We start from the raw sequence: 9,896 nt of genomic DNA, 5'->3' as shown, positions 1-9,896 counted from the left end.
TTTGGACATGCTTTGTTTAGATTGGTGTAGTCTACACACATTCTCCACTTCCCATTTTTCTTCTTAACTAATACAGGATTAGCTAACCACTCCGGATGGGACACTTCTTTGATGAATCTAGCCGCCGAAAGCTTCTGTATCTCCTCACCGATGGCTCTACGTTTTTCCTCATCGAATCAGCGCAGGCGCTGCTTCATCGGCCTGGAGCCAGCCTGGATGTCCAAGGCGTGCTCGGTGACCTCCCTCGGTATGCCCGGCATGTCCGAGGGACTCCATGCGAACATATCAACATTCACACAAAGAAAGTCGATGAGCATGGCTTCCTATTTGATGTCAAGGGTGGCACTGATCCTCAGCGCCCGGTCGTTGGGGCAGGTGGGGTCGATCGAGACAAGTTTGACGGTCTCCACGGGCTCGAAAGTCTCGGCATGACACTTGGAGTTGGGCACCTCGCTATCGAGTTGGTCGAGGTTGATGATGAGGGTCTCAGCCTCTACGATAGCCTCAGGGTACTCGATGCACTCGACGTCATAGTCGTATGCATGCTCGTACGTGGACTCGACAGTGATGACGCCGTTGGGGCCCGGCATCTTGAGTTTGAGGTACGTGTAGTTGGGGACCACCATGAACTTGGCATAGCACGGCCGCCCCAGGATGGCGTGGTAGGTTCCCTTGAACCCAACCACCTCGAAGGTGAGGACCTCCTTGTTGTAGTTGGAGGGAGTACCAAAGCAGACGGGCAGGTCGATGCGCCCAAGGGGCCGTGTGTGTTTCCATAGCACAATGCCGTGGAAAGGAGTGGCGCCACCCCGGAGCTATGACTGGTCGAGCTCTAGGAGCTCCAGAGTGTTGGCATAGAGGATGTTGAGGCCGCTGCCTCCGTCCATCAATAATCAATACCTTAGTGAGCCGGGTGTTGCCGATAATGGGGTCGACGACAAGTGGGTACTGCCCGGGTTTAGGACATAATCAGGATGGTCGTCTCGGTCAAAGGTGATCGCCTCCTGAGACCAGTTGAGGTACCAGGGAGTGGCCACCTTTACCAAGAAGACCTCTCGGTGCTCCCTCTTTCGCTGGCGTGCCGTGAGGCACGCTGAAGGCCCGCCGAAGATCATGAAGGCATTGTGCACTTCGGGGAATCCGTCGTCCTTGTCATCGGCGCCCCTCCTCTTAGCATCGTCGTCGGGGAACCTGAGCTTGGCGTAGTAACGCCGGAGCATGGTGCACTCTTCGAGGGCATGCTTTATCGGGCCCTGGTGGTAGGGGCAGGGTTTCTTAAGCATATCATCGAAGAGCCCGGGGCCTATGGGGCCTCAGAGATTTTTGCGTTCTGCGGCCATGACTAGGCCGGCCTCGAGGACTTCCTGCTTCCCCTGGTGACCCTTCTTCTTTTTCTTGGGGAGGTGGGGAGCAGAGGCCCTGGGGGCCTCATCCATCCACTTCCCCTTGGCGTCATTGTTGGGGAAGATGGCCCCAATGGCCTCTTTGCCCGAGGCGAAGTTGGTGGCGATGTCGAGGAGTGTGGCCACCGAGGTTGGCACGTTCCAGCCCTATTCTTGGACTAGGTCTCGGCAGGTGGTACCAGAGAGGAAAGCCTAGATGATTTCCGAGTCGCCAACGCTTGGCAACTCAGTGCATTTCTTGGAGAAGCGTCGGATGAAGTCTCGGAGAGACTCGTCCAGGCCCTGACAACAACTTTTGAGGTCCTAAGAGTTCCCAGGGCGCACATACGTGCCCTGAAAGTTCCCAACGAAGACCCTTACCAAGTCGCGCCAGTCGTGGATCTATGAGGGAGGGAGATGTTCAAGCCAGGCTCACGCCGAGTCTGACAGGAACAACAGGAGGTTGCGGATGATGAGCAGGTCATCGTCCACGCCACCTAGCTGACAAGCCAGGCGGTAATCGGTCAGCCAAAGTTCAGGATTAGTTTCACCACTGTACTTCGTGAGGTTGGCCGGTTGCCAAAACTGGGCTAGAAAATGAGCAGCACGGATGGCTCTGCTAAAGACTCGAGGACCAGGTGGCTCAGGGGAAGGACTGTAGTCTTCCCCACTATCGTAGCAGTCACCTCGGTGTAGATGGTAGCCCCGGGTGGGCCCCTCGTTGTCATGGCGCCATCGCCTACTGACCACCTCGTGGTCGCCCTACGCCTCGCGTCAGTTGCTGAGGCGGTCGTGCAGCAAGGGGACCCTATTGATTGTTAGTGCCCGAGCAGGCTCGGGACGAACCGAGGCCTCCCTATCCTGCTGAGGCGGTGCTATGGGAAGGTCCGAGGCACCTTCACGCCATCGAGAGGCAGAACTCTCGGCTTGTTGCACCACCGCGGTCTCGAGGAGATCCCAGAGCTCACCGTGGACCCATCGCCCCTCCATGGTAGAGGGCTCGGGCATCGTTCGAACTAGCATCACCGCAGCCATGACGTTCTGGCTAGCGCGATTGAAGATTGGGGGTTGCTCACCCCCTTCGTCATTGTTGATGCAGTGGTGGACGTCGCGGGCCCTCCACCAGGCTCCTCCGCCATCACCATGACCTTGCTGCTCCTGCTTGAAAGTGTCTCGGAGCTGCTGTAGAAGGAGTCGGTCTTGCTCCAGGTCCGGGCGTTGAAGTTGTCCGGGGGCAAGGTTCTCGTTCCGCGCTGCTGGTGGGACAATGCGTGAAGGTGTGGCATCGCCTGCTCCCTGGCGAAGCGAGGAACGGTTGCCTGCCCCCTTATCCTCATTGCCTGTGCTCGGCATCCCGAGTCCGATGTGGAAGCACTCACGAGTGGGATCGTAAGTGCCTTCATCTTTAGAGTCGGAGTAGCCGAAGTAGTAGTCACTCACGGCCAGGAAGCGGCGCATGGCTTCAGGGTCATGAAGTCCAGAGAAGTCCGCTCTAGCCCACGCCTCGTCCTCATCTGAGGAGTCAGCATGGGTGTGAGTCGAAGTCGTGGTGCCAAAGTCAAGGGCGAAGCGTTGGTGGCATCCTGAGGGCTCTGTGTGAGCAGAAGCGTAGGCGAAAGCATAGGTGGCAGCGGCATTTCTCAACCCGAAGGGGTACGGGGATGGCGCCATTGCTAGGCTTTGCTCCGCCAAAGTCGACTCCTCAGGAGGTGGTGGGGTAGAACTTGATGACATGGCGTCATCGTGCGCCACCGGCGTCTTTCCCTTGTCCAGGCTCAGGCTAGATAGGTCCCCAACCAGGGACCTTGTGCCAACAGCTGGGCATGGGATACCGGTGGAGCGCGGTGCATCGTCCTAAGCTTGCGTGGTGCCGGGGTGGCCCCGCCCGTGCCGTGCCTGGAGAGCATGATGAGGGCGGCGGCCTAGGTGCTGCCTATGCCCAGGCTGTCGAGGTGCGACGTCGTCGACGGTCAGTGGGATTCTGGGTGAGAGGAGTACCATATCGTACTCATATCCTAGAGACATGAACTCTAGGCTCCCGAACTAGATTATCGTGACTAGGCGCAGTGGTCGCACGGGGTCTGCCATCTGGAACTTGTCGGGATGACGAAGATGACACGTAGTAGATCCCCTACCTGGCGCGCCAACTGTCGGTGTTTTAGACCGGTGTGCCCTCAACCAACTAGTAAAAATGTACTGTGTGCCCCTAATCCTGGATGGTGATGCAAAGAGACACAAGGTTTATACTGGTTTGGGCAATAGGTGCCCTACGTCCAGTCTGAGAGGTCGATCTTGTATTCCTTGCACCAAAATGCTCATAGTAGGGGGTTACAAGTAGGGTGAGAGAGGGAGCTAGTCCCAGGTCACTGCATGGAGCGGCGTGGATTGCTTGAGATGTTGATCTCAGGCAGCGGGGAAGCACGCGCGTTACAGAGTATCGAGCGTGTGTTTGTCTACCTTATGAGCCTGTCTATGCCTAAGTGTGTGCGAGCATAAGAGTAAGTCTGTCCTCCTGTACGTGTTTGTCTATCTCGTGAACCCAGGGTCCCCTAGAAACAGCCCTGATCCCTCCCTTTTATAGTTGAAGGGGGGACAAGGGTGATACATGTGTTAGCTATGCGGCGTCATGCGAACAAAGGCGTCATGTCCGAGCCCTGTAGCCTGTTACTGTGGTGGCATGGTCGATGGAGCGGTCCTGCCCTGGAAGTGCTGGAGCAATGCACCGGTCACATCCGACCCTGTGCGACGTGAGAGCTCCAGTGACAGCTTGTCGCAGGGCCTGGCGGGCGACGTGCCGGTCGCTGTGTGTTGACCGCGTGAAGAGCCAAGGCTCAGTTGGTGCCGAGGCCGAGCCATCGTGGGGTGCTCGGCGGGCACAAATCACAAGGCTGCCGAGACTCTGAAGTGGATTGCCAAGGCTAGAGGGAGCAGTTGGTCCCATACACTGATTCCGAGGCTACAGGGACCCAAGCTTAACTCCCCATGTCGCGTTGTCCTCGGAGTAGTTGGAGTTAGGCAGCACAGTGCGGTATGGGTATCAGTCGTGGGCACAGTGCTGAGCACAGCGACCGGTAACCCTTGCTCTGCCCTGTCTCGGACGGCATGGCTTCGATGTGACTGGCGTCTCGTCGGCCACTCCGCTGTGTCGAGCCATCGTTCGGCTAATATCGTGGGAGCGGTTGAACGCGCTGGTCGGACGTGACATCTTGTCCGAGAAGTTGGTCGAGGCGGAGGCGACGGGGTTGTTTGCCGAGCCGGCCTTGGGCGAGGCGGAGAATCGATAACTCGTCCGAGGCCTTCCGGGCGGGGCCTCGGGCGAGTCGGAGAATCGGTTCCCCGTCCGAGGCCTTTCGGGCGGGGCCTCGGGCAAGTCGGAGAATCGGTTCCCCGTCCGAGGCCTTACGTGCGAGGCCTTGAGCGAGGCGGAGGATCGGTAGGCCGTCCGAGGCCTCTCGTGCGAGGCCTCTAGCGAGGCGGAGAGTAGGTGGCCCCGGACATGGCCGGGGTTTAGCCAATAGTTGTCTCTTGGCTTTGATTTTGACGGGGTCTAAGCGATTTTTTCGATTGTTGCTTAGGGGACCTCTTTCTATGGTACCCGACACTACAGCCGGTCCGACAATAGAAGATGGCGATCACTATGTTAACAGTAGAAGGCCTTCGACGTTCCAAGCGAGCAGTCCAGCCCAGTAGCCGTTACACGGGCCCTGAGTGAAAGTAGGGATGTATAGGCTTGTGTGTTCCCCTCTGTACTACTTAAAGAGAGGGTGAGGAAGAGTAGACATCAAGTAAGAACAACATAATTGCTTTCAATACAACTGACCTGGTTTGGTCTCTCCCCTTCTCTCTTCGCGTGCTTGAGTTCTCTTCCTCCGATCCGATTCCTCCCAATTCTCTATCTGTTGCTAACATATGTATCTTTGTCTTGTCAGATTTCCAAGCATAGTGTATAGTAGCATAGGCACAACGCAGCACTCTAGCAGTGCAAGAGTTGGGTTGAAAGATTCTCAGAGTCTTGACCGACCTTTTGGTGGAGAAGAACCAACCAAAAATAGCCACTCCAAACTATAGATGGCCATGCAGCCCACAACCTTGTGGCACGGCCCGAAGCCCGGTATTTTAGCCCAACATGGGCACGGCACGGCCCCATGACTAGCGGGCCTGAGCTGGCTCGGCCCGGTGCATAGGGTCGTGACTAAGCCATTTTCTAAGCATGGTGGGCAGCACGACACTGCTCGCTAATCAGCTGGAGGCCCGGTACAGGCTTGCTATCTAAGTCCAACAATCCTATACTCTAACCCTAATCTCTTGACCCCCAATTCCTACCCCGATTCTCCCCGTATACCACAGCCGCCGTCGTTCTACTCCCGCAACTCCTTCGTCTAGGGGTGAGCGCCCTCTCCCTCTTCCCCCTATCGACTTCTTCAGCAAGGACGCACGCGGCGCGCCTCCTTCCTCCTTCCCGCTGGCTTCTTCAGCAAGGACGCCCGCAGCACCGCCCTCCCTCCTCAGCGCTAGCTTCTTTGCCAAGGGTGCGACCCCCTTCCTCCTCTGGCTTATTCGGCAAGGGACGCACGGCCCCTCCCTCCTCCCCGTCGGCTTCTTCGACTAGAGCCAGCGCCTCCGCGGCGCCTGGCCCCACTTCCTCCAGGCTCCGACTCGAGCGCAAACGCCGCAAGAGGAATCTTGGACTCATACCCTACCGTGCCGCTTCCTCGTCCCCAGCTGCGTGGCTGTTTTTGGGCCACGGGCTGGCCCGGCATGGTACATGTGCTGGGCTTTTCGGGGCAGCCCGGCCCGAAAAAAGGCACGCATGGTCGTGCTTGGGCTGATGAAGAGGCCCGTGGCCCTCTTTGGCATGGCCCGATGTGGGCAGGCCGTGCTTTCTCTGGACCTGGGCTGGGCGGGGGCAGGTGGCCCGTTTGGCCATCTATACTCCAAACAGACAAAGGGGAGTATGTATTGGTACACGGCCGTATGGGGTTTCGCTGCGCTGCGAAGAAAAAACAGTCTCGTCTTGGCTTGGCATGCCATTGCCATTGCTATGCGGCCATGCCTGCCTTCCACGGTGACAGTTCCAATGGCCTGCTGCTGCTGCCGATGATACGGATCGCCGGATCGGATCCCAGGAGCTGGAGCCTGGAGCAACATGCGTGCAACGCAGCAGCATCTCTGCGCGCTCTCTTTTGTAGTTTTGTTTGCTTCCCCCAGCTTCAGGCTTCAGCCTTCAGTTCTGGAACGAAGACAAACAGCACCACCACCTGCACCACACCACCACATCTCTGCAAAACCGGAGCCTATCCTGACATGATGATTGTTCTCAAAATGCAGCATTTGTTCCGTTCAGCTTCAGCACAATACAAATCCAATTCAAAGATGTATAGTAGGACTGTAGGAGAGTATGTCTCAATATCACATTGCCAAAATGTCAAATTTGTTATGTTGTTGTGCACTTCTGCTACTTGCATGCATTGCAGCGGCAGTTCACAGAAGCTTGCACTCTGCATATCTGCCGTGTCTGTGTAACTACTACTCGCAGTTCTATATGTCGCTTGTTTCATCTGCTGATTCCACTTGACTGTGACTGCCAGTCAGTGAACACTGAAACAAAGAAAAAACATTGAAACAAAGAGTCAGTGAACACTGAAAATATATATTTTTTTGAAACAAAGAGCCAGTGAACACTGAACACTCCGGCTGTCTCTTGCTTCTCCGATCCTAGCTAACCCATACTACAGCTAAGCTAATCACATGACGGCACATGCATTGGGGTTCTCGTCGCTGAGCATGAACTTGGCGTTCATCAGCGACTGCTGGTCGTAGAAGGCGGCCTTCCACGCCTCCAGGTCCGCCGTCAGCGCCTTGGTCGACGCGTCCTTGCCGTCATTCTCCTTGCCGCCGTCGTCCTTCCTGTCCTTTCCGTCCTTCTCCTTGCCCGGAGCCACCACGTCAGCTTCTCTGTCGGGACCTTGGCGTCCATGGTCCCCGTCCCCGTCACCGTCACCTGGTTCTTATCCTTGTCCGTGTGCACCTGCTCCACTCCTGCCTGAATGGAGCCAAATTCAATCGATCCCATCACGAGTGCAAGTGTGTACCTTTGATCTTGAAGAGCTTGCTGTGGATACGGTTCATGCAGCCGTCGCAGTGGAGCCCCATACGTGGAGCCGATCTTGAGCACCACCATCGCAACCACCGCGCACCGCCACACCGCCACCCTTGTTGCCGCCGACGGGGTCGACCTTCTTCCTGATCTCGTTGGTGGCGTGGACCCGCAGCTTCTTGGCGTCAAAGCGGCCCACCACCGTCATGGTGCCCTTGTCCACCTCCATCGCCACGCCCTCCATGCCTGCCAAGTTAACGAGCGCAACCACCGGCGATCACCGATCAGTTGGCATCCCGTTCCCTGGGAAAGGGCACGGCTTGTGTTGCTTGCCTGCCTGCCTGTACCGCGGACGTGTCAGATAATATACTGTTTTCATACGGAAACACACATCAAAAGAAGGCGGCGTCGAAAAGACCTCTTGCTGTGTGTACTGTAGCCATTGTAGAGACAGGCGCTGAACGACTCACCTGACCTGTCGCACTGTAGCCACATGCAGGAACAGGCGCAGAAATCAGTCCTGCTGTGTTATCTAGTTACTGTTGCAGCATGTGCGTTGTACTAGGACTAGATGGATAGAGTTGTATATATAGTTTGCCACTGCAACTCAACAAAGAGGGTTTAGTTTTACCATCTCCTATATAGGGCTCTGGCCAACGCTGGTGCTTGTACTGCGTGTGCGTATACTCTGTGCCTCCTCTTCTTCTACCTCTAGCCATAGTGTGTGTGGTCGGACGGCCTCGGTCGTGCTCGGCCGTGGGCGGCAGGATTGGAGAGTGGTCGACTCACCTGAGCCGGTGATCTTGTGGGCGAACAAGTGGTATCAGAGCTGTACGAACGCCATTGCTAGACTAACCGCTGGCAATGACGAACGGTTCGGAGATGGGCGACAGCAGTGGCACTGCTGTAGCTGCCCAGCTAAGACCGGAGGCTGTTGTTCGTACGGTGTGGGAGGTCAGCGACACCAGTTGGCCGACGCTGACTCACACCAACTATGGAGAGTGGTCGGTGACCATGAAGGTCAAGCTCAGAGCTCGACGACTCTGGAATGCTGTTGACAAGGACACCGACAATAAGAAAGATGACATGTCAGTGTTGGAGGCTATCCTCGCTGCTGTACCGGGAGGGTATAAGGAGCCGTTGGGGGCGAAGGGCTCGGCTAAGGAGGCGTGAGAGGCTATTGCGGCGATGCGCGTCGGTTCCGACCACGTAAAGAAGACGACGGCCCAGCTTCTGAAGCAGGAGTATGCTAACCTCAAGTTCAAAGATGGTGAAACGGTGGAGGACTTCTCCCTCCGCCTGCAGACGCTCATCAGCAAGCTAAAGAGCCATGACATCACCATCGATGAAGAGGAGGCAGTCTCTAAATACCTCCACTCTGTGCCGGCAAAGTATATCCAGATCGCTCTCTCCATAGAGATGATGCTAGACTTGTCCACCCTCACCATTAAGGATGTGATAGGCCGTCTGCAGGCGATGGACGAGCACCTAGAGTAGGCGACAGCAACGAAAGACAGCGGCAAACTGCTGCTGACAGAGGAGGAGTGGGCTGCTCGGAGAAACTCCGGGAAGGCAGTCTCCTCCAGCCGCGGTGGCGATGGCAAGCGCCACGGCAAGGCTTCTTCGGAGAAGAACAAGCAGGTCGACCCCAATGACTGCCGGCGCTGTGGGAAGATGGGCCATGGGACACGGGAGTGCCCAAATCGTAAGTAGGAGAAGATGGCTGAGGCTCATCTGGCACAAGCTGATGATGATGATGAGGCCACTATTCTGATGACGACGTTCTGTGCACTGCACGACGTCGAGGCCGAGAAGAAGGAAAAGACGACGACGGTGGAAGGACCTAGGAAGGCCCTGAAGGCTGTCAACCTCGATGAGCCACACGCCCAAGTCCATCTTGGACGTGTGGGCGCCAACTAGGAGCAGCGGTGGTACTTAGACTCTAGTGCCAGCAACCACATGACGGGCTGTAAGGCATCTTTCTTCGAGCTCGACGATGATGTTACCGGTACGGTGAAGTTTGATGACGGCTCAAGGGTGGCTATCCAAGGCCGCGGCACCATCATCTTCAAGTGCTAAAATAGGGAGCACCGCACGCTAACAGATGTATATTACATCCCGCAGCTGCGTTCTAGCATCATCAGCATTGGTCAGCTAGATCAGCGTGGTAGTGAGGTACTGATCAAGGATGGAGTCCTTAGGATTAGGGACCGGGAGCAGTGACTTCTCGCCAAGGTGAAGAGGTCCCAGAACCGGTTGTACCTGCTCAACCTGAAGGTAGAACAGCCGCTGTGCCTGGTGGCAAGGCACACCGAGGAACCGTGGATGTGGCATGCCCAGTTCAGATATCTCAGCTTCGATGCGCTTGGTCAGCTAGAGAAGATGGTCCGAGGACTACCCCACATCAAGCACGGAGG

At 56.6% G+C, this 9,896-nt stretch overlaps 1 pseudogene; it reads right to left on the bottom strand.

The window, feature by feature from the left end:
• Positions 1 to 7,126: 7,126 nt before the first annotated feature.
• On the bottom strand, positions 7,127 to 7,974 carry LOC136469557 (heavy metal-associated isoprenylated plant protein 3-like; annotated as a pseudogene).
• Between the last annotated feature and the right edge of the window lie 1,922 nt (positions 7,975 to 9,896).

The sequence above is a fragment of the Miscanthus floridulus genome, chromosome 8, assembly GCF_019320115.1.
Source record: "Miscanthus floridulus cultivar M001 chromosome 8, ASM1932011v1, whole genome shotgun sequence".
NCBI lineage: Eukaryota > Viridiplantae > Streptophyta > Magnoliopsida > Poales > Poaceae > Miscanthus > Miscanthus floridulus.
This window is presented reverse-complemented; position numbering and strand designations above follow the sequence as displayed.